The sequence below is a fragment of the Octopus sinensis genome, linkage group LG18 (assembly GCF_006345805.1).
Source record: "Octopus sinensis linkage group LG18, ASM634580v1, whole genome shotgun sequence".
NCBI lineage: Eukaryota > Metazoa > Mollusca > Cephalopoda > Octopoda > Octopodidae > Octopus > Octopus sinensis.
The window spans coordinates 20,565,341-20,590,340 of NC_043014.1; the positions used below are offsets into that span (position 1 = coordinate 20,565,341).

Consider the following 25,000-nt stretch of genomic DNA (forward strand, 5'->3'; position numbering starts at 1 on the left):
CAGATATATACATACATATGCAGACGATGCCTATCTATATGTATATCGTCATAATATAGTATAGATTTTCTGATTAATCTTCAGGAATGGAAATGTTGCATTTATTGTTTTCTCTTTTGTTTTGTTTTTTTAATTTATCTCTTTTTATTTGTACATTGATTGCCTTTTTCCTATATGTCAACAAACAGGGCAAAATCACATATAGGAGGAGTGATATGAAATCCCACCACCCTGATGAAATCAACCAAGAGGAATCATACGGGAAGGTGAGAAATTTGGTGATGCTCCAGCATGGCCACAGCCGCATGGCTGAAACACATAAGAGAATAAAAGAATATATATGTGTGCGTGTATATATATATATATATATATATATATATATATGATCGAACACCACGCATCCTTTTCCAAGTAAGTTTTATTTTAATAATTACGATGCGCACTCTTCTATCTCTACTCTCTCTCTCCCTCTCTTGTTCTTCATCCTTTCTGGTTTTCTCTCCCACCCTTTCTCTCTTCTTTTCCTTTCCTCTTCACCGTTCCCTCTCTCTCACTCCTCCTCCTCGACTCTCTCGTCGCTGACACGTGACGAAAGAGAATCTATCTTTCTGCTCACTACCTTCCTAAAGACCACACATGCTTATACTGTTTCCTATCATAAGCTCGTCTTCCTAGCGTTCATAATAATTTTTCTATTGTTTTGGCTTAACAGCCCTCACGTTTTGTTTTTAGTATTTTGTTCTCACTGTCCTGTTCTTGTTATCAATTTCACCCTCCGCAAAAAATCATAAATTTTATTTAATTTGCTTTGCCGGAAGGACTGTTTCAATGAAGCCACGTATTGTCCTTATCTTCGTAACGCGGAGTAGATGAAACAGGGACAACCGAAGAAGGGGAATATTCTTTATGTTGCATGACTCGTTTCTCTGTTTGGTTGGGTTTTTTTCGTTGTTCCAAAAAGAAGTTCGTATCTATGTTTTTGTTTTTATGTTTTCGTTTCTCATTGTATTCAACGTTTGATGTACTGTACTCATATATGCATGTATATATACATATATATTATTTATATTATATATAGATAGATATATGTATATATGTATATATATGCATATATGTATGTATGTATGTATATATATATATGTATATATATATATATATATATATATATATGTATGTATATATATATATATATGTGTGTGTGTGTGTGGTGTGTGTGTGTATGTGTGTGTATGTTTGTATGTACGTATGTATATATATATATCCATTCACCTTTCGTTTCCCTTTCCATTTATTGTACTTACTCTTCCATATTTTTACTTGTCTTTCAACCACTGCTCTAATATCTCTGCATCCATATTACCATTGTTTTTTTTTGTTGCTATTCATGATATTACTACTGTTGTTGTTCTTGCTGTACTTGTTACCGTTGTAGCTCTTACTAATGTTATTTGGGTTGATGTTGGTCTAATATTTACCGCTGTAAGAAGCAAGTCTTTTTAAGCAGCATGTCTTTGGTTGCTATAATTGTCTTCGCGTACTTAAGTTATATGTTTGATGTGTATATTTTATTGCTATAATATCAGGGAAAGTGGATTAATTGCGGTTGAGAGTGAGGAGATGAATTAGAAAGCTTAATCGTTTCACATACACACACTTTCACACATTTCGTACATGTGCATGCACACACACACATATGAATACATATATATATATATATATATATATATATATATATATATATATATATATACATATGTATTTATATATATATTCATATATAAAAACATATAAATACATATACATACATACACACACACACACGCATATATATTCCACATTTAAGGGCAATTGTATTTGTTTCTGCATTCACGGCAGAAATTCCTATTTACCTGGCTACCAAGGTGATAGTAGGAGATGATTCCCATAATCATTGTGAGCCAAACAGGCAGAAAGATAATGCAAATCTCTTGTGTACAGAAAATAATTATTCGAATATCTATGCTAATTACAACATATACAGCAACAAAAACAACAATGGCGACGACGACAACAATAAGATTAAGACAGTACTAAGATTCATCTCGAAAATAGTTATGAAGATACATGTGAGTGTTGACAGGAACCATCCATGAACCAGTGAAGAAGCATCTATTTAGACTCTCAACCTTATAGGAATAGCAATCAAATCTCCATTAACTCGCAGGCTACAATCTTAAAAATGGATAAATACATTGGATAATGTAGTCTAAGACTATGATTGAAAACCTTGACAGGATATTAATGACAGGGGTACAGGTCTGCTAAATACTACATGATTTCTTAATAGGTACAGCTAAATGTCTCGATATATATCAAGCTCATATTTCCTCACAGTTCATCGGTGTAAGAACAAGGGTGTATGTATTCATTTCGCTAAACTAAGTATGTCTGAAATCGCCATGTCTGAAGTTCCCCCCTTGTTTTTGTCTTTCCCGTGAGTAAGGACATGGACGCTAAAATTTTGAGGGAAATATTAATTACATTAGTCTCACCTGCTTAGGGAGATCTGTGATGACCTTAGGCACTGTCTCTTTTCTTCAAACCAGGTAAATGAAAACAGGAAAAAAGTTCATCACATCAAAATGCATTTTTAACAAAGTCTCATAATAGGAAAGTGTGTTAAATGTTCTGTTTTGAGTTTTCTCCTGTATTTCAACTGTATTTCAACCACTACGCAATATGCCCATGGACATATGGCGTAGTGGTTAAGAGCGCGGGCTACTAACCCCAAGATTCCGAGTTCGATTCCCGGCAGTGACCTGAATATTAATAATAATAATAATAATGATGATGATGATAATAACAACAACAACAATAACAACATCGAAAATACCATAGGAATGAAAACACAGGTTCGAAATTTCCCCAAGACACCTGATGAAGGCTGGAGTGTACATCAACCGAAACGTTGTGTTAACAAGAAACAAGATCCGTCAATTGTAAATAATGTACGTAATTCCTCATCTCTTAAATATAGAACTGTATTAACTTTTTTAAAGATGGGTATGTAACAGTACTCTGCCTTGCGTTCTAATGTCTTGTTCACACATGATATATAATAATTATTATTATTAAGTCTGGGAATTGAAACCGCGATACTACGACCGCGAGTCCGCTGCGCTAACCACTGGGCCATTACGCCTCCACATGTTTCCAGACTTAATAATATATATATATATGTATGTATATATATGTATGTATATATATTATTAAGTCTGGGAACATGTGGAGACTGTCTTGTCTACTAATAAATGTCTACAATATACAGACCTATAAAATAGCATAATTCCGTGCTATCGTACGAACCCCGGCTAAAATCAAGAACACTCACTGTGTTGACATATTTTCTTTTTTACGCAGATAGAGTCATCAAGCTGAAGAGTAATATTTTTCCTAGCACGGAGTATATTTTCAGTGTCCCTTCAATGGTGTCACAGATCTCAGTGAATTTCAACGCTGCAGGAGTGTCTTAGAGATGGAGAGGTAAAATCCAATAAACATAATGGTGTCTGTTCTTAGCACTAATGTAGTTGAAACTGTCTTTGATTGCATGGCTCTTCTATTTTTCTATTGCTGAACCTAAATTGCTACTCTTGCAATATCGTTAATTTTGCTAATATTTTCACAAGATCTCGGATTTGGTGGTGTGAATTACATTAAAATAAGCATCAAAGGTGAAGCTTTCATTTTGTGTGATCGTTGAGTATGATAAAGCATGTTTGGTTAGTGTTTATAGTCTGGTATCAACTATTTAATACAGGTGCTATATTCCCTGTCTTATTATTAATGACATTATATAAGGCGGTAAGCTGATAGCATTGTTAACACACCAGGCAAAATTCCTAGCGGCATTTCGTCCGTCTTTACGTTGTGAGATTAAATTCCGCCGAGATCGACTTTAACTTTTATCATTTGGGGGTCGATAAAAAAAAGTACCAGTTGATCACTGGCACCGATGTAATCGACTTACAACCACCTACGAAATTTGAAGTCGTTATATCTCTTATTATAAAAGGCAGATTTTATCTGCCTCCCTTTGGGAGTTATAGAAATCTACAATATAGGATTTCTTCAATTACAATTTACCTAGCATTTTTAAGAGTACAATGCATCGCGTCATGCCAGGTCCAGTTTTTAAAATTTAAACTCCAATTAAGCAAAATTTACAGAAAACTCACATTCTGGTGTGTGTGTCAAATGCTTTTCTTAGTCTGGTTTACACCACACGCAAACGCACACACACAGTGGGCAACGAATAAAATGAAAGTAAATAGCGACAGAGTGATTTGAGGAAGACTAAAGTGAAAGTATTCTGTCTATGACGCTGATAGATACATGAGTAAAATGTATGGGAAGCTAAGAGCTAAGAGTGAGTGAAAATGTTCTTGGAAGAGAGTAATTAGTAATAAAGTAAACATACACTCATACATACATACATACATACATACATACATACATACAAACACACACACACACATACACACACACATACACACACACATACATACATACACACATACATACATACATATACATACATATACATACATACATACACACACACACATACACACACACACAGTATTGAAGCTTGAGAACAATCAGATACATTTGCAACACATCTGTTGAAAATATTATTGTTCACACACATACATATACATATATACATACAGACAGACAGACAGATAGACACACACACACACACACACACACACACACACACATGATCCAGCATGGCCACAACCTCAAGGCTGAAACATATAAAAGAATAACAGAATATAAATGTGTGCAAAGTACAAGAAATATTAATGCAGTATATGGGGATTGGACAATAAGCGTAAGGCAGTGTCAATGGTGGTTCCAGAAATCCCGAGCCATAAACTACAGCCTAGAAGACGAGCCTCATCCTGAAAGATCTGTAGAACTCGACAAGGACATCCTGAAAACCCTGGTGGAACAAAATATCATCGTAACTGTTGAGGAACTAGCAGAGAAGCTTGGATTTGGTCATTCAACCATTCATTGACACCTGTGTGCTATCGGAAAAGTCAGCAAATTGGGTCAATGGGTTCCTCACGAACTTTCCGAGTCTAATTGCATGCAGAGAGTGAATGTATGCTTTTCTTTGCTGTCATATCTCACCACTACTGCGCTATGTATATCTATATATATAAAACTGTAGTTGTGTGAGTGTCTGTCCCCTTCGATTTAGATTCCTAACTACTCCCACATTTTGCGGTACAGTTTAACCAAATTCGGGTAGCTTATAGTCGTGATTCATATCGAGCCCGTCTGAATATTAGCGCGCATCTACGATGAGTCTACGATTTTAAAAATAATTTAACATCATTTTTTATTCCATTTTAATGCATAATTTTTCGTGTGTCGATGGCGGCGGAGTTGACGTCCACGCTCACACCTGCACCTGTGGGGAAGGGAGTGTAAGGAAATCAACGTCGTAATGCGTTGTCAAGGAGACCAGTGTTCTTTTAGAACAACGACTTCATGGCTTGAAGACACCAAAACAGAAATGGCTAAGAAAGCGTCTACATGAGTCTACGATTGAAAAAAAAAATTACCATCGTTTTTTTCCATTTTAATGCATTTTTTCGCTATTATATAAGGGAAGTAACTCTCTAAAAATGTCTACGATGAGTCAACGATTTAAAAAAAATTACCATCATATTTTTTCCATTTTAATGCATTTTTTGCTATTTTTTGGCTATAACTCTCTAAAAATGCTTATATAGTTATTTCCCTTACAAACCCGAGCAACGCCGGGCGATACTGCTAGTCTTATTATAAAAGGCAGATTTTATCTGCCTCCCTTTGTCTCTTATAGAAATCTACAATATAGGATTTCTTCAATTACAATTTACGTAGCATTTTTAAGAGTAGAATGCATCGGGTCGTGCCAGGTCCAGTTTTTAAAATTTGAACCCCAATTAAGCAAAATTTAGAGAAAACTCACATTGTGGTGTATAAGTCAAATGCTTTTCTTAGTGTGGGCTACAGCACACGCACACGCACACACACAGTGTGCAACGATTAAAGTGAAAGTAATTCACTTTTTGTAGTGAGTGACTCTTTCACTCTGCATTCCCACTTCCTATTTACACACATAGACACGCAAATATATAAATAAAATTGTAAGCTAACGTGTGTGTGTGTGTGTGCGTGTGTGTGAGTGTGTGTGTGTGTGTGTGCGTGTGTGTGTGTGTGAGGGTGCGTGTGTGTGTGTGTGTGTGTGTGCGTGTGCGTGAGTGTGTGACAGGAAAGTTTTTTAGGACGAATATAAGACCTAAAGTATATACAAGTAGCAGAAAGATCGCCCAAAAGTGCATATAGATATTTAAATGGATTTATATATTCATCTACACACAGATGTATGTATAATGTGTGTGTATATATTTCCATAGAGGTAACCTTTCACTCCATACAAAGTTTTTTAGGACTAATATAAGATCTAAAGTTATCTCTAAGTAGCACAAAGATCGCCCAAAAGTGTATATAGATATATAAATGTATTTATATATTCATCTATGCACACATGTATGTATAACGTGTGTGTATATATTTCCATAGAGGTAACCATTCACTCCATACAAAGTTTTTTAGGACGAAAATAAGATCTAAAGTTATCTCTAAGAAACAGAAAGATCGCCCAAAAGTGTATATAGATATTTAAATGCATTTATATATTCATCTATACACACATGTATGTATAATGTGCGTGTATATATTTCTATAGAGGTAACCATTCAATCCATACAAAGTTTTTTAGGACGAAAATATTTATATATAAAAGAAAGGTTGTGTGCCTGTCTACTCCGATTTAGATTCCTAACTACTCCCACATTTTGCGATGCAGTTTAACCAAAACCGGGTATCTTATAGTCGTGATTCATATAGAGCCTTTCTGGGTATTAGCGCGCGTCTACGATGAGTCTATGATTTTACAAATAATTTACCATCATTTTTTCCATTTTAATGCATATTTTTTTTAATAAAGGGAAGTAACTCTCAAACTTCACACCAATATGCGTGCTCATATGCGACGTAATATCACATCAGCAGCATTTCCTCACACCCTCCTTGCACTTGGCGAAGGCAGAATACCAGGGGATGAAAATGGTAATATTGCCATCGATTCCATTTGTACCATTGTTAAGACGCCTTCTGATCTCAGTTTGCAGTGTTACCAGATCTACAAGCTAATTATCAGAATATGGATTGGATTGGATTGGCAAAAAGGCTATACTGGCCCCGAGGAATAAAACTGTTCACTATATTAATGATGAAATGCTAAAACTCATTCCTGGGGAAGTCTATGTATATCAGTCTATCGATACAACTCCTGACCCAGAGGACGTCATCAACTATCCAATAGAGGTACTCAATTCCTTTGAGCACCCCGGACTACCACCACACTTTCTCAAACGTAAAGTTGGTGCCCCTATAATGCTCATCAGAAATTTGGTTCCCCCAAAACAATGCAATGGCACACGTTTGATCGTTAAGTCCTTATCTCCCACCGTAAACTTATATCAATATTTGCCTGAATAATCATCATAATTCAGTGCAATCATTAACAGTACTTTCAAGCAATTCAGCTCCGAGCAACGCCGGGAAATTCTGCTAGTTAATGGTATATTTATGTGTCCTATATTTCACATAATTATGTATTCTTACACCCTAATTATACTTTCTATCGAACGTTTTTATGCTCGCTCTCTCTCTCTCCCTCTTGTGCGGATGGAGTATTTCTATTGCATTGTGTATATATATATATATTATATATATATATGTGTGTGTGTGTGTGTGGTGTGTATACATGCGTGCGTACTTGTGTGTCTGTTTACAAGCGTGTGTGAGCATATATATATTATATATATATATATATATATATATATAGAGAGAGAGAGAGAGAGAGAGAGAGAGAGATAGATAGATAGATAGATAGATAGATAGATAGATAGATAGATAGATAGATAGATAGATAGATAGATAGATAGATAGATAGATATAGATGCAAAAATACTCATTTCAGCTCTAGAAAAAAATGTATGTTTTAAAGATTAACATATAATTTCTAAATGTGTGGGTAAATGTCGGTGTGATCAACATCAAATAGAACCGCAATGAAAGTATCAATTAAATAAGATCCCAGCATATATACACTGGCGTTCACTTCCTACCTTCCTACTTCACTGCTGTCGATCATATAGCATTTACAAGAATGTTGTATAAATGTTCATCAGTATAATCTATATTTTCTCATTAATTTGTTGTTGGTAGGAACAGAGGAATTTTAGCCGGAGTATACAAATACGTAGGTTTACATACCGTATAACTCTTCGCTGATTGATTACTGCATATATGTTATGTCTTCTGTTTCACAGTATATGTGTGTGTGCGTCTGTGTGTGTGTCTATCTGTCTGTGTATGAATGTTTATGCATATATATTATATATATATATATATATATATATATATATATATGCATAACGTGACATGGAACATTCTGGACAGGGCGGCACCATACAGGCATGGAGCTTACAATTATAATTTCAAGTGCAGGCTTTGCTTATTAGAGAAAATGCACATATTATTCAAAGACAATAATTCTTTGAATCAAAGAAGTGAGTTAATGAACTTATGTAGGCACGCGGCTAAATTTAAAATGTCGAATATAAATATACCATATGGATAGAGTATATATTTTGTATTTTGATTTTTTGATTTTGATTTTGACTCTTGAGCGCTACGACGGACCTAAAGCAAAGTCTTATTGTTTCTACATATATATTAGGAAAAACCTACAAACTTTGTTTTCATGTTATTGTATTGCATAAGATTACCTTGATTATTTATATTACCTTGATTATTTATAAATGACCCAAAATAGGATGTTGTATTTTATTTTATATGTCTTTCGTATATATTTTTATTAATGCACCCATCTTTTAAAAGCAATGTTTTTTTAAAAAAAGCAATGTTGTCAAATTTAGAATGTTTATATAAGTTTGTGTATAGCAAAGCATATGTATTTGTAAGCATGCGTATCTGTGTATGTGTAAGTGAAAGTATGCTTGTGCTTAAGCACGCATACACACGACGGTATGTATATGTATCAATTCAAACTTGTGTATGTATACTGGCCTCTATAGATGCCAATAATATCGCTACAAGTTTTTTCCCCACCCCTCCTTCGTTCCTTTTTCTCTCTTTCCTTTCTTTCGTTCCCCCTCCTTGCTCAGTATATGAGAATTGCTACATAGATGAATTTTAGCTTGCGTGCGAGACGGTTTGCGTGAATATATGTACACATGCTTTTATGTGTATAATTTAGATTCATATTCATACGTCTGTATATGTATGTATGGCGTTTACGCGCATCCTTTTGTGTATGTTGATATATATATGTGGATTTTAATATAAATATGTATTGCAGTATTTATAACAGGTTTAATTTCTATGCATTAATTTGTACTGTCTTCATTAACGGCAATAGGTTTTTTCCTCGGTTTTTTCCTCGGATTTTATAATTTTTATAAGTTTTTTTATATATATATACATATATTTTTGACCTTTTGTTTATCGCTCGAAGATTGACCGTTTTTTCTAAAGGGCCAATCAAACAAGTCCATTTCTTTTTAAAGGTGTAGCGTTTGTAAGAGTATAGATTGAATTAATATATATGTTCCATTCTAGCAAAAACTGTCTGATGAACGGCAACGAGAAACTCAGAGTAACCGATTTTGTTGAATTTTGCTGCTTAAAATAAAGTATATATATATATATATATATGCATATATATATATATCCATATATATATATATATATATTGTATATATATATATATATATATGCATATATATATATATATATATATGCATATATATATATTCATATATATATATATATATATATATATATATATCATATATATATATATATGCATATATATATATATGCATATATATATATATATGCATAATATATATATATATATATATATATGCATATATAATATATATGCATATATATATATATATATATTATATATGCATATATATATATATATATATATATATATATATATATGCATATATATATAATATATATATGCATATATATATATATATATATATATATATATATATATATATAATATGCATATATATATATATATATATGCATATATATATATATATATATATATATATATATATATATTATATATATATATGCATATATATATATATATATATATGCATATATATATATATATGCATATATATATATATATGCATATATATATATATATATATGCATATTATATATATATATATATATATATATATATGCAATATTATATATATATATATATATATATATATATATATATATATAAATACATATAATACATACCAACATATATTTGTATAAATACATGCATATATGGGTACAGGACATCAAAACAAACGTAGACAAAATGAGAAACGAGAACATAAAAGCAAAAACATAGAAAACGAACATTTTTTCGAACAACGAAAGAAACAGAGGAACGAGACAAGCAACATAAAGAACGTTCCCTTCATCAATTGTCCCCTGTTTTATCTACTCCGCGTTCCGAAGGTAGAGACATGACGTGATTTCGTTAAAACAGTCCTTCCCGCAAAGCAAATTAAATAAAACTTGGAATTTTTTGCGGAGGATGAAAGAGGTAACAAAAACAGGACAGTTAGAACAAGACAGTAAAAACAAGTGGTGTGGGCTGTTAAGCCAAGACGATGTGAAGTGGTGAACGCAGGAAAAACGAGCTTTGAGATGAGACAAGTAAAAGCAGGTCTTGTCTTTAGGAAGGAAATGGAAGAAGAAACAATACAAGTGGAAGAATAAGACGATACAAAGAAAACAAGGACGAGTCATTCGGAATTTTCTATCCGCAGTCGAGTTCCAGATTATCATTGCAATTTCGGCTGGTTATACTCGAGATTGCTCCAATCGGGCCAGCCCCAAGGAAAAACTAAGCTAAGAGTATTAGATTCCTTGGAACAAAGCAGCGAATGTATGCGAAAACAAGGACAGAAAAAAACGGAGAAATGTTACACAAATACAAATGCAATTAACAAGACATAACAACAGGTCTTTTTCGACTGGGGACGAATTAAATTAAGCTGGCGTGTGTGAAAGTAAAGCCTTACGGCAGGAGGAATATACATGTTGCACGGATGGTAGTCGAACCAAGAAAGAAAGATGAGGCTTGGCTGAACACCGGTCACGTGGGGAGAGAAGATAGAGATGTAGAGGCAGAGGGATAGAAGAATTAAGGAATTAACTAGCCGAAATTGCAACGATAATCTGGAACTCGACTGAGGATAGAAAACTCCGAATGACCTGTCCTTGTTTTCTTTGTATCATCTGTCTGGATGTTTTGCGTTCTTGTTCCATTTTTGTATTTTTTATATATAAGATATAGCGGCGTACTATATATATATGTATATGTCTGTACATACATACATACATACATACATACATACATACATACATACAGTCACAAACATGCTGATATGGAATAAATATGTAGCGACTGTCATATAGTTTTCATTCCATACTAGTTATCTCTGGCGAACACATGATGTTCCATAATCGGGCTGTTATCAGACATCTCGTTTAATATCCAGTGCGAAACTTTATGTTAAGATCGGTCGTAATGAGTGTAGTCGATTCATATACCCACTCTATTCACAAACATAAGAGCGCATATTTTTCCTAATACATTCTTAAACTACTATGCGTATGAGGGGTGCGTGTATGTGTGTGCGTGGGTGTTTGTTTGCGTGCGTTTGTATGTTAGTTTATGTGTTTGCACGCGCGCATGTGTGTGCATGTATATATGTTTTTTTTAAAGTCTACGAAAGGATTTCTGGATGATAATGACAGCGGAAATTCCATGTCCACCAGGTTAATGGCCACAGGGTCCCTTGAATACCGTTTTATTGAAAACTGTCCCCCTAGCGATCCTCTTTGATGCTTCATCAACATATTTCTAGAAATAACCAAATTAGGCTTTAAAAATAACTCTAATGGATGATGCAAAGCATACGTACGGTAAAAAAAGTGACTCCTCCATGAGCGCAACAGATACACCAGATACAGTTACATACATATGCATATATATATACATACATACATACATACATACATACATACATACATACATACATACATACATACGTACATACATATATATATATATATGCATATATATATATATATATATATATATATACATGAACATATATACATATATACCTATACACATATTTTTCATATATATATTTAAATAGTTGTATATATATTCATACATCTATATACATACATTTACATATATTTATACATATGCATATATATATGGTGGGAAGTGTACAAGTGTATGTGTGTGAGGGTGAGTGTGTGTATGTGTGTGTGTGTGTGTGTGTGTGTGTGTGTGTGTGTATTTATGCGCACTTAATAATACACATATATACTTGCATGTATATGCGTGCTTCTCTTATCCCAATGAGCTTTTATGAGTTATGAATGACTTTGAAGATCAAAGCATTTTTTGAACAGGTTCTCGTGATACGAGAAACTGTCAAAGCATGCATAAATGACTAGTTAACAGCTTTCCTTCAAAACGGTTCCTTCACAAAATAGCAGAAATATAAACCTAAAAAAAAAATCATTGCCATTATCATTCCATTTAGTTATGCAAAGCCTCTCTGTACTTGCGTAGTGGAAAGAGAAAATGGCTCTCATACTATATTTTGAAATATGACATTGATGCAATATCAATACAGTATTTTGTATATGTCACGAAAGAATTGAGCAAAAAATTCAAGGTAAACAATGTACTGGCTTGTTTCTTATTAACATAGAATTTCTGTCAGCTGAGTGATTTAGTGTTTTTTGCATAACTAGCAAACATGTCTTGTGTTGGTGTATCTGACGGACATACAGACTGTGATATATTATCGACTGCTATTTCTAGTAAACATTGGTGATACTATAAATGATACTATAGTTGAAGGAAGTATAAATAATAATAGTGATAATAATAGTAACACCGATTATAGTAGTAGGACTAATGATAATAATGATAATAATGAATAATAACAATGATAGGAATATCAATAATATTAATAGTAGTAAGGCCCTCGTTGTAATTGTAGAGTTAAATCCTACGGTCCGTTATTAGATCGATGTTTAATCCAGAACGTAATTTATAAATATGTAATCGTAACTGAGGCTGGTAACTTTATAAATATAGGAGGTTCGATAAATATGAAAAAAACGTATCAATAAGCATTTTTTATCTTTTAGATTCAAGCATAAAGCCAATAGTACGTCCTTATCAAGCAATATTTGGGAACTGGAAGAAATCGGGATCTGGTTTAGCCTTAAATGGGATATACTACGGAGAGCGCAGCCTTGTAGAGATAGTCGCCACGTTTGTTAACTCTGCTCTAAGGAAACGTATGAGATTTTTAAGTATAGGGACAAGACCAGCCTGATTAATAACAGACTAGACCTAAGGGAATCATGCATGCATAGCGTCACTCGTGCGTTTAAGTATTTCGAAACTAACAAGTTGCCATACTTGAACTTTGATGGTGGGAATTAATTATTGGTGTAGTATCCGTTGTAAACTTACCTTCTAGTATTAAATATAATAAAATCATGGGATATTATGTTATATGGGGAATTATATTGTAATGTATATTTAATATCTAATAATATAGAAAATTACGATAATTAGATCATTACAAAACCTCGCTAAGATAAGTATTTATTTATATTTAAGATCTTTAAATTGTAAATTTTAATATTTTATAAGTCTTTGGTGTAATAATATTTTCCTTATGTAAATATTGTTGTTTATGTAATGATCTAATTATCGTAATTTTCTATATTATTAGATATTAAATTAAAGTTTATTCGTAAGATACTACTTAGCGATAGATTTATATTTGATAGCTAATATACGAGGTGTCTAAAGTTAGGCTTTTGTATATACATGTATTAATAGTATTAATTGTAGTTTTAAATTTCTTATAATTAAAATTAGATAAACTTTGATAAACTTAGATATGTTTCGACTAAAGATTGGTCCAGGCCATGTCTAACTTACTAGCATAACTTAGTTATTGTCTTTTAAAATTGATATTCGCTAGTTATTCCCATTGATAATTATATTTATAGTATTTATAGTATTTATTCGATACTATATAACTACAAATTGATTATTTCTATAAGTATTTTACATAAGATTTCTGAAAGTTCGTTTAAGTTTGTTTGTTTGTATTTTTGAAATTAGCTATTTCATCTTTAAATATGAAAAATTAATTTATTAGGTTTTTATTATATGTGCATATATATTTATTTATAGAGATTATTTTAGATCTTAATTATAATATTTATATACATTTATATATTTTCATTGATAATTTATATATAATAGTTTTTTGGGTTTTTTTAATATTTATGTAATTAGATATAGACTATTACCGATATTAAATTATTGGTGGGTTTCCTACCTTATAAATTAAAATTAATATTTAACATTATAATTGATTTTGATATAATCATAATTGTTAAGTTTTAAGTTTATAGTTTGATAATAGAGTTTATTATAAGTAAAATTATTCTATTATTTATATCTTAAAAATATTGTTTAAATATTTCTGATTATTTTTTTAATATTTCAATTAACCTGAAGATTGACTGTAACCATAACTCGAATTATTAATTGAATTTAAATTATTGTTATTCGAATTGGTACAGCCATGAAACGATCGTAGTGTTTTACTCTTTATCTTTTATTAAACTTTTAATACTTTTGATATTTAAAAAATAAATAAATAAATAAATAAAAGATAAAAAATAAAAATTAATTAATTAATTAATTACTAAAATAATATATAAATATAAAAATATACATACATATATATATTTGTATATATATATATAAAATTTATAAGTTTAAATTATTTAAATAATTTTTTATTTTTAACTTTTATATTTTAAATTAATTTTATGTATTGGATTATGTTTTGCACTGTTTGATTTGCCTAATAGTGGTTTTATCTCTAATTTAATATAATATAATATATTTATACTATTAAATTGGATTTAATCCTAAATCTCATTTTTCCCTGTAAGTTTGGATTTATTCCCTAATATATATATATATATATATTTGTAAAAAAGAAGTTTGAAAATGCCACTATATTAGATAAATGTTAATTTTACATGTTTCGGTTCTTGAAATAACGAACTTTATCAAAAAAATTTTTTTTATAATAAGGAGTATAATGGAACAGTTCATAATTGTTACATACATTCAATAGAGTCCATGCTATATGCATAAAAAGTATAATGGAACAGTTCATAATTGTTACATACATTCAATAGAGTCCATGCTATATACATTCAATAGAATCCATGTTCTTGAAAAGGCGAAAAATATAAGTGTAGTGCAGGAGTTCATTATAGATTTTACCTTGTGTTCCAATGGGAGCAACAGTAGTAATTCTTGGTCGTCGACTGTTAGCGTAATTTTGGTAAACTTGTGATCGTTGGGTTTATATCAGTTAAGCTGTGGCTGTGAAAGCAGTAGAAGCCGTGGTCTCTGGTACTGTTCACTGACGTCATATAATTCCAAACCAATCAAAGCCAAGCTTCAACGAATATAAGGAAAAGACCTCCAACTGTATCCTGTTTAGGAAACCAGCCAAGCAGAACGACAAGTTTGACCACGGAAGAAAAACGTCATCAATTTTTTAGCGAATTAAAATCAGATCTGACCCATAATTGTATCCTGTTAGGTGGCTAACCTTGCAGAACGGCTAGTTTGACCACGGAAGAAAAACGTCATCAATTTTTTAACGAATCAGAATCAGACCTGACCCATAACTGTATCTTGTAAGGAAACCAATTAAGCATGGCAACAAGCTTGACCACTGAGGTGAAACGTCATCAATCTTTTGAGTAATCAAAATCAGATCTGCTCGCAGAGAAAAAAATCTTTTTATAAATTTTTCCTTCCCTAAGACATACCACTGCCAGCGGGAGTGACTGTTTAAGGATCTGAGAAATTGTAATTGCCCCCACCTCCACTATTTTAATTCTCTCACTGTGGCCGTAGTAACAGTGACCACGGTGGTTGTAGTAGTGGTAGTGCTAGTGGGAGCAGTCGTAGTGGTTGTGGTAGAGTTTCGTTTTTTCTTTTTCGGAAGACCAATGTTTTGTTTTAATATTCCTGGCCCAGGGTGTTCAAACTTGGTCTAAATTTTTTTATGAAATAAAGTTCTTTATTTTGGCGTTGCGTGAAGGTTACGTTGTCACTGAATTTGTAAAGTGGGTAAGTTGTAAATTTCGGATTTTAATTTGCAGCACATCTATCTATGTGCCCGCTTACCGGTATTTCCCGCTATTCAGGGTTTCTAATTTGTGATTTATGCACCGCCATCCTGCTACGTAAGCTATTTTTTGTATGGCCTATATATTGCCTATTGCAGCCTGCGCATGTTAAGACGTAAACTAAGTTTTCTGATGCACAGGTGAAGTTTGTTTTAATGGTGAACTGATGGCCTTGTTCTAGTATGAATTCTGAACCTTCTACCAAGATGACACAGATTCCGCAGTTGGGCCTTCCACATTTTCTAACTGCTGGTTTTGTGGTTGATGTTGAGTGCAGTTTAGCTTGGGTTAAAATCCTTTTCAAGGATTTTGGTTGCCGTTTACTTTTAATGATGGTGTGTGTTTCGAGGATCCGGTTCATCTTTGGTCTCCCTTTAGTAGGGCTATGCTTTGTAGTATGGTGCTGAAGGCCTCATTGTTAAGTGGGTTGTGTGTAGAGATGTAGGGAAGGGTTTTTAATTGTTCTTTCTTTTTTGGTTTTGTTTGTCTCAGGTCTTCTATACTTAATTTAAGTGCCCGTTGGATTGCACTGTCTATTAGGGGCTGTGGATAGTTTCTATTTGTGAGTGTGGTTCTAAGTTCCTGGAGACGTGTGTGTCGGGTGTTTGTGTCTGATATTATGATGCAAATCCTTCTAGCTAGACAAAAAGGGACATTTATTCTAGTGTGTCGTGGGTGGCATGAATCAAAGGGTAGGTACTGTTTGGAGTCTGTCGGTTTATAATAGATATCTGTCTCTATTTTGTTGCCGGTTTTCTTAATGAGGATGTCTAAAAATGGTAATTCTTCTTCGTTATGATCCATCGTGAATTGTATATTATCATTTATTCCATTTAATATTATTTTAAATTCCTCAAGTTTCTCTATACTTTTATCCCAGATGATAAAACAGTCGTCGAGGTATCTTTTCCAGTTGTTCTGGATATAGGTGGAGAAGGTGTTTCCATATTTCTCGAGTGTTATCTGGTAGAGTATTTTCTCGAGGTATCCCATCACTAGGTTTGCAAAAGAAGGCGCAGTACGCGTGCCCATCGCTGTCCCCGATTTTTGTCTGTAGAAATTATTGTCAAAAATAAAGTAATTGTTTTCTAAAATAAATCTAAGTCCTTCTATTATAAGATCTTTGTTTATGCGAGTTGGGAGCTCAAAGGAGTAGTTATTCAGCCAGAAGGTGATCGCTGAATAACTTATATGACGTCAGTGAACAGTGCCAGAGACCACGGCTACTACTGCTTTCACAGCCACAGCTTAACTGATATAAACCCAACGATCACAAGTTTACCAAAATTACGCTAACAGTCGACGACCAAGAATTACTACTGTTGCTCCCATTGGAACACAAGGTAAAATCGATAATGAACTCCTGCACTACACTTATATTTTTCGCCTTTTCAAGAACATGGATTCTATTGAATGTATATAGCATGGACTCTATTGAATGTATGTAACAATTATGAACTGTTCCATTATACTCTTTATTATAAAAATTTTTTTTTTGATAAAGTTCGTTATTTCAAGAACCGAAACATATAAAATTAAAATTTATCTAAGATAGTGGCATTTTCAAACTTCTTTTTTACAAATATATACCCACTCGTATACGATCCACTCTTATTATAATAAATATATATATATATATATATAATATATATATATATATATTATATATATATATATATATATATATATGTATGTATGTATGCATATATGTATGTATGTATGTATGTATGCATATATGTATGCATGTATATGGATGAATATATATGTCCATCCTTCCATTCTATCTTCTCTGTCCACTTGTCAGAGGAAATATGACAAGTGGACGAAGAAGATAGAATGGATCCTTCAAAGGATCCTATCGGAAGAATTTTCTATCATCTCATTCTTGGTCTCCTCCTAGGTCTCTCTATGGGTTAGCTCAGTTTAAGGACTCCGTATACGATTCTTCGTTGCGACATACTACTCTCTCCGTAAGAAAGCCACTTACAGAGCTGTGACTTGTCAATTCGTAGGGGTAAATAGCTCGATATAGAGGGAATACATTTCGGTCATTACCAAAAACTCATGATACTAGGTGAGTATAAGCATTGAAACCGAATACAAGATATCAATATTGGCTTTTTTCCAGTCTCTTCACTTCTAAAGATGGAATGTTGAAGCTGAGGTAATGCTGGCAGACCTAATCCGTCGTCTAGTTTAAACTTCCCAAACGGACACTTTGGTTGTTTAATTAGGCTTCAGTGTCTTACAAACATCCGGATAAACTTGTTAGTTTAGAGACAACTTCGTCTAATAATCTTACATCACTCGGTTTCTCAGTCAGTGGCCATGTGCAATGCCTTTACTCCCGACTAAAAAGAATTATATACACATACATTAATAACACATACACATATATGCACGCAGCATAGCATATATATATACCGACCAAAGGCGGTATACCAGCATGGCTGCAGTCAAATGACTGAAGCAAATAAAAGAATATATATATATATATATAGTTGAAATTTACAGAACAACAAAAGACGAAGACAGGTGTAGATACAACAAGCAGGTGTATTAGTTTGATGCTCAGGAAGGTGAGAAAGTATTTTACGTTTCAAGCCTACGCTCTTCAAAAGAAACGAACGCGATGAAATAAACAAAGAGAATAAAAACCTCTGGAGTTAGCGGACAATCATGGCGACCGATTGAACGAAAGTAGTTAGGCAGGAGAGCTAGGAAGAAGGGGGGATGATAAAGTACTGGTGATCCCAAAACGAAGGTGCGTGTGCGTATGTGTATGTGTGAATGTCTAAGTGTGTGCGTGTGGATAGAGGCTGGTGACTTTGACATGTGGATGTGTGCGTATGTAAGTCTGTGCGTCTGTAATGTGTGTAATGTGTGATGGTGTAGGTGCTGGGAGGTGGTCAGCGTTAGTATGTGCGAAGTGGTGAGGTGATGTGGTATGATTTGGTGGTTTGTGGTGTGGTGTGGCAGCGTTGGGTGTGGGGAGGTGAGAATGGGGTGTGGGTTTGTAGTGAGGATGTTGGGATGGGTTGAGGATGTCGGGGTAGGGGTCGAATATGTGGGAGTGGGATACTTGGGGTGGGGAAGATAGAAGGGTACCAATCAAAGGACAAGGTGGGTAGGAGTGAAGAGAGGAGGTAGGTGCCAGATGAAGAGAGTAGGGGAGGAGAGTCAGATGTAGATGAAGATTTGTACTCTACCAAATACATTGTGTATTCCTCAATTTAATGTAATTTTCTTTCTATTATAACAAGAAAACAAATACACAAATATATATGAGTGTTAGTATATGTGTGTGCGTTTCGGTGTGTGTGCGTGTGTGTGTGTATTCATGCATACATGTATGGATGTGTGTGTGTGTGTGTGTGTGTTGCCTTTTGTTGTAAAGACTGTCGGAAAACTGCCTATGAGGTAACTTTTCTGATCGTGATTATGATAAAGAATGATTGAGATTTAGCAAAAAAGAACAGGTAATATTTGTTGAAACTGAATATACAAAACAGTTGAAAATTAAAACGTAGGTATTCGCCTTATCCCGCCACGTATCTTCCCATTTCCATCACAGAACGTATGTATAAAGTTTAGTGTTTATGGGAAGAGAGGCAGGGGGGGATAAAAATGAAGAGAAAGACAAAGACAAAGTAAGTGGAAATTAGATAGGTATACAAATTGATGAATTGTCAGATAACTAGATACTTTATATAGTTTTATGAATAGAAACAAATGACATATCACACTTCTGATACAATCCATCGAGGCAATAACAACTGTTGTAAATTATCACACAGTGTGTGGTGATGGTCGTGGTAGCGTCGGCGGCGGTGGCGGCGATGGTGGTGGTGAGGAGGAGGAGGAGGAGGAGGAGGTGAGGACAAATGGACGTCACGAATTGAAATACAACGATTCAACTCTAAACATTAAAATATTTGACGACGCATGGTAAAAAAAAATCTTTCTTACTACAATAGGTACAAAGTCTGAAAATGTGTGGAGATAGGGCAAGTCGACTACATCGAAACCCCACTGTTCAAATGGAACTCATTTTATCGACCGTGAAGGGCGAAAAGCAAATGAAAGTCAGCCTCTAAATAATTTGAAATTAGAATGAAAGGAACCGGAAAAAAATATCGGTAAGCATTTCTGTTCGGCGTGCTAAAGATTGAACCATCCTGTCACTTTTGAAATTGTTTCTAATTTCAGCACAACTGCAATAAGAGTTTAGTCGGTTACATCAAGCTCAATAGTTAACTGGTACACATTTTATCTCTTTTATGGAAGGAGAAAAAATAAAGTCGACTGCGGCAGGATTTAAAGTCAAGAAGCCAGAAGAACAACTGCTATGCATTTTATCCGATGATTAAACACCTGTACGGTCTGAAATGTGAGAAAAGATGGATTAGTTGCTGCCACATTAGAACTTAGAGTGGTACTTTCTTTTATCGGCTCCAGGGGGTGATGAGAAGCAAAAGTTAACCTCGGCGGTGTTTGAATTCAAAGTGTAAGCAGCTGGATTAAACTCTTAACGCTTTAACGATTCTTATTTTTTTATTGCCCACAAGGAGATAAACATAGAGAGGATAAACAAGGAGAGACAAAGGTATTAAGTCGATTACATCGACCCCAGTGCGTAACTGGTACTTGATTTATCGACCCCGAAAGGACGAAAGGTAAAGTCGACCTCGGCGGAATTATATATATATATATATATATAATTATAAAATATATGTAAATTTGAACGTAACGGCAGACGAAATACCTATTTCTTAATTACCCACAAGGGGCTAAACATAGAGGAGACAAACAAGGACATACATAGGTATTAAGTCGCTTACATCGACCCCACTGCGTAACTGGTACTTAATTTATCGACCCTGAAAGGAAGAAAGGCAAAGTAGACCTCGGCGGAATTTGAACTCACAACGTAACGACAGACGAAATACGGCTACGCATTTCGTCCGGCGTGCTAATGTTTCTGCCAGCTCGCCGCCTTAACACTTTAACGATTCTATCACTCCGCACTGCGTTCTTTTATTGACACAAGGATAATAAATGATGGACAGGTTTCAAAACATGTGGTTGGGAGTATTATCGAAATACAGTATATTAATGGAGGACCACTATCTTGAGTAATTCAAGGAACGTTGCAAACTTAGGGTTAAGTGCTGTATTCCAGGTGCCATTCTTCGGCTTACAGACGCATACTCGTAGGGCTATACTCGTCGGTTTCAACCACATTTTAACAAATTCACTGGAGTTCAGGATCTCCCTTTCCACCCTCACAATCTTTTTCCAGAGGATCTTCAAACAAATGAATAAGTGCTTTATAGAAAAGGTGTGTGTTCCCAGTCCATTCCATCACCCTTTCTTCTTCAAATGAAGGCTCAGTGATATTAGAATGGGATGAACTAGTTGCTTGACCCGTCGGGCATGTGACAATAGCTAGCTGGTTTACAAAATCGGACACTTACCGATGACAGTGTCTGTTTCTTTATTGGACAGAAAGGCCCATACAAACAACACAAAACGTGTAGGGGGTATATAACATAATATAATGAACAAAATATCATTCAAAATAGTTTTAAAATTTTGCACAGAAAGCCAACCTAAATAATACAAATATAAACACATCAACACTTTAATGAGAAACTGCCACCCGGTTAAGATCAAGGCACCCCATCATTTGAGTCTCCTCTGCATCAATTCTCTTTGACAAGTTGAATGCTCTTAAATTGTCAATCCCCTCTGCATTATCAGCCTTAACCAAGCCGCAAAATTTTCCTTATCCTTTTAACCGTCTTCCACCAGCTATTGATATGCCACAAAGTGGCTTTTACCAACTCCCTATCATCTTGTGTTGTTTGGTACTTTTTCTCTATTCTCTCGGAAACCAGCATAGTATTTGATATGTCTTCTTTTAGGGACTATAAAATCAACTACATTATACTTGTCTTTTCAAAATATTCTAAATTTCAGAAAGTATAAGTGGGCATGCACCTCTTGAGGGACTTCTATCCTCTTTCCTACATTTTGACTAGCCTAAGCCCGTTTTTTTAACAATTGTTATGATTTCTGACACTCTCTCAATCTCTTGCTCACAAACTGCAAGACGAACAGTTGATGCAACAGCTCTTAGCCTCTACTCAGTCTTTCCGTTCTTTAGTCGTTCATGCTGGTGTTAGTGACGCAGAAAATGAGACGATTTCGTTTGCTTCCGCTCAGGTTACTTCCGGATCTGTGGCCGGTACTGCCTTGGAAACTGAGGCACTTGCAGCCCTTGCTTCGTTGTCCCTCTTATTGCTTCAGCTTCTGATATTATTTGCATTTTATGTTCTTTCCATCTTCTGAGCAGAAGGCTTTCAAATAATAGTATTGTTGAACCTGGCAGTTGTTGGTGGCTATGACGTTGTTGTTTTGTTTAATCCCCGTTCGATAATGACTAAGCAATTACATAAGCAAAGACGTTTCATCCCTGACCATCTTGTCTTGTTTTGAAACTGTATATCAATGGCTACATTATCCAATGTAACCCATGTTTTTAAGGCAATAGAAGGATGTCACTTCAGAAAGAACTACCTTTTATTTATAGCATGTAGACGTTTCTTCGTTGACTTTTGATGGCTATAATAGTTGTTTATAATTATAATAGCAATTACGAGTGGGATCCGTAGGAATTCAACGTTTTATAAATATTCTCATTCATTTCATAGTCTGTTGCATTATATTAATATTTTTAATTGTGTTTTCGATGTTGTTTCACAACTGAGGTTAAAAGTGTGACACTCAAACACATGTGATAAGGAAATTGGCGTTATTGGTTCTTAGCTGTAATAATTAGTTTTGTTTGTAAGAATATCTTGTACTGGTGGCTGTAATATTTTATATTTCTACTATAGGCACAAGGCCTGATATTTTGATGGACAGTTCTAGTCGATTACATCAACCTCAGTACTCAAATGGTACTTATTCTATTGACCTAGAAAGAATGAAAGGCGAAGTTGACCTCAACGGAATTTCAAACTCAGGACGTAGAACCGGAAGAAATGCCACTAACCGTTTTGTTCGGCATGCTAATGATTCTTCCAGCTCGCCACCTTATTTGGTGGTTGTAATATTAAAAAGCTGTAAAACACATGAAGATACTGTCAACAGCAACAGTTGTGGGAGTTTGTGTTTCTTTAGCCCCTGTTCTGCTCTCAACTAGCAAACCTGTGAACAAAGACATTTCTGCCACGACTATCGCGTCTAATTTTTAAGCAATGTGTTCTCCGAGCTATGTCATTCAACGTGTCCATTATTTAAAACGAAAGGATGTGGTTTGAGAAAAACTTGTTAATTTTTCTAGCACATAGTTGTAGTCTCAGTGGTGACTAAATATCTATATATATATATACCATTAAACACTGACCATATACATCGATATGATAATTTGTTTTACTCCTTGTCGAGCTATACTTGGCTCATAAGGGCCGGTTCCCCGGTTTCCTTGGCGTATAGGTTCCCCACCTGGACGGGACGCCGATCCGTCGCAGGTGAGCTGCAAGATGCAGGAGGAAAGAGTGAGAGAAAGTTCTGGCGAAAGAAACAGCAGAAGTTAGACATTACCTTCTGCCGGAGCCGCGTGGAGCCTAGGTGTTTCGCTCATAAACACACACATCGCCCGGTCTGAGATTCGAACCTGCGATCCCTCGACCGCGAGTCCGCTGCTCTAATCACTAGGCCATGTGCCTCCACGATATAATAGTTAGTGGCATAAAATATATTCAGATGCTGGTCTCAGATAAAGTAGCTAATAGTGCAACTTTTCTTTAAATACTGTGGGAGAAAGCGAAATTGTTGGTGTGACAGTTGTATAACATATAGTGAAATTAATAGTCAATATGTGGACACAATGAGGTGGTGAGCTAGGGAAACTGTTAGCATGCTGGGCAAAATGATTAGCGGCATTTCGTTTGTCTTCATGTCCTGAGTTAAAATTCCGATGAGGTTGACTTTGCGTTTCGGGGTCGATAAAATAAGAACCAATTGAACACTAGTGCTGATGTAATCGACTTTGCCTCTCCCAGAAATTCCTGGCCTTGTGCCAAACTTTGAAACCGATATGTGAATAAATTAGTAGAAAATATAGTAAAACATGATGTAGGAAAGATAAAATATTTACTAGAACATTATACAGTCAAGTATTGAAAATATATGTAGGTATAATTATATTATTATCTGCAGTCAAACATTGACCACATATATAGACGCAGCAGTTAATTATACAACATACATTCATATATTAACAATATATGTAGATATAAAAGTAAAGAGTACGATATACAATCAAATATTCAGCACATGTGTAGATAAAATATTTAGTAGTAGAAATACACATATTAATAATAATTTAGATAAAATAATAGTACAACATGCATTATGGGCAACATATGTAGAGATTATGGTTATTAGTGCACAGCACATCCAAATATTGATCATATATAGT

The 25,000-nt window shown here is 34.2% G+C and overlaps 1 protein-coding gene across 5 annotated transcripts in view; it reads right to left on the bottom strand.

Annotated features, from left to right (window-relative positions):
* The window catches only part of LOC115221577, a 320,490-nt gene that overhangs the window by 75,666 nt on the left and 219,824 nt on the right, over window positions 1–25,000 (bottom strand). The gene's annotated exons all lie outside the window — the stretch shown is intronic.